The following is a 1,580-nucleotide window of genomic DNA, read 5'->3' on the forward strand; positions in this document are numbered from 1 at the left end:
TGAAGATAATCCGCGTTGGTGAGAGCTCGAGCATTGGACTCGTTAATGCCACCGGACAGGAGCACTTCGTCGTCGGTTTACCTCCAGTATGACAACTGAGAGCATCTCCAATATAACGATGCCATTGAGGGACACGCCCTCTTGCCTAGAGGAGCTATCGCTGCCGAGACTCGACATGGTGAAGATCGGACAGTGTGGTATGGATATGATCGCGGACCGTTTGTCTGCATCCCTGGTGGGGCCTCCTTTCTGCTGTAAGAAGGTTGGATTGAAATTGCCTATCAGTTACGCCTGGATCTGTCTAACCCGGAGGGGGTGTGTCCTTCACCAGCAAATCTTTCTAAATTGACTCGTCTAAAAGCACTCAACTTGACGGGGTGAACTAAGACTTGTTGCTGTTGGATCTCCCCGATCCTGTCAGGTGGTCATCTACAGCAGAAGCGCTCGTATCAGCGCTGAAGAGTCTCAACAAGTTGGAGTTCCTCGACTTGTCCGATACATTGATGGACGATGCGGGTCAGTCTGCACCATCGACTCCCACTCGGGCAGTGACTCGTATACAGGATTGTCACTTCTCGCCGTGAACCTTCCTCGACTTCGACGTTTGAAGTTGTCCAGATGTCGATCAGTGAGTGATGAGGGTGTGATCAGCATACTGGAGAACTCTGGCCTACTAGAAACGCTCGACCTCTCCTATAACAGGAAGGTGAGTTATGCTTACTTGGATGGAACAGCGGGAAATGATCGGACAACTTCGTCCGATCATCTTCGATCATCTATGTCCTTGCTCCATAGCAATATCGTGATTTTTGCGCCGTCTTTCTTGTGGGATTTCCCTCCCTACTCTTCCTGACTGAGTTGAATCACCATTGTGCGCAGATAACAGAGGCGATCCCCCACAACCTGCGGTGTGTGGCCAGCAAAGAGAAATTCAAAGGACTTGGGATAAAAGAAACCAATTTGGTGCGAGACGACGCCTCTTCAATGTGAGCGTCAAACCCCTTGGTCAGGTACCCCTGTTCACGGCCCAGCTCGCTGATTGCTTCCTCACTCACACAGGGAATACAGCTGTTATTTTCACTACAGTAGGTATCGGCAGCAAGTCTTAAGCTGATTGTATGTTGTTGTTGTAATATTAGGAGCTTTCTGCGGTGCAGTATTCACCACCAGAGAGGAGCTCGACTTGCGAATTAAATGCTGCGATGACATTGTTATGAATTATTGAAGTTTCATATTCTGCTTTGAGAGAGTTGCTTTGAGAACTCCAATACGGGAGAGGCAATGATCTTCATCGATTGCGTACTCTAAAAAGTTGTTGTTGTGATTGCAGTCCGATGCCTGTTTTGGACGGGAGCACACTTTGTTCATACAGTTTCCCGCACCACACATAGGAGTTTCACCCGTTTTACGTGAAGTGGCGTTATGCTCGGTGAAAAACGCGATATTCGCGGTGATAAGTCGTGAAATAGGTTTTTCACTAGTGTTTTCATATCACGGGTGAAACCGTGAGCAACTGTGTTGAAACCGTGTCGTTCACTGACTGTGGCGAAAGGAAACGTCTCTCCTTTACATCGATTACA

This window comes from Perkinsus marinus (genome assembly GCF_000006405.1).
Source record: "Perkinsus marinus ATCC 50983 genomic scaffold scf_1104296939678, whole genome shotgun sequence".
Lineage (NCBI taxonomy): Eukaryota > Perkinsozoa > Perkinsida > Perkinsidae > Perkinsus > Perkinsus marinus.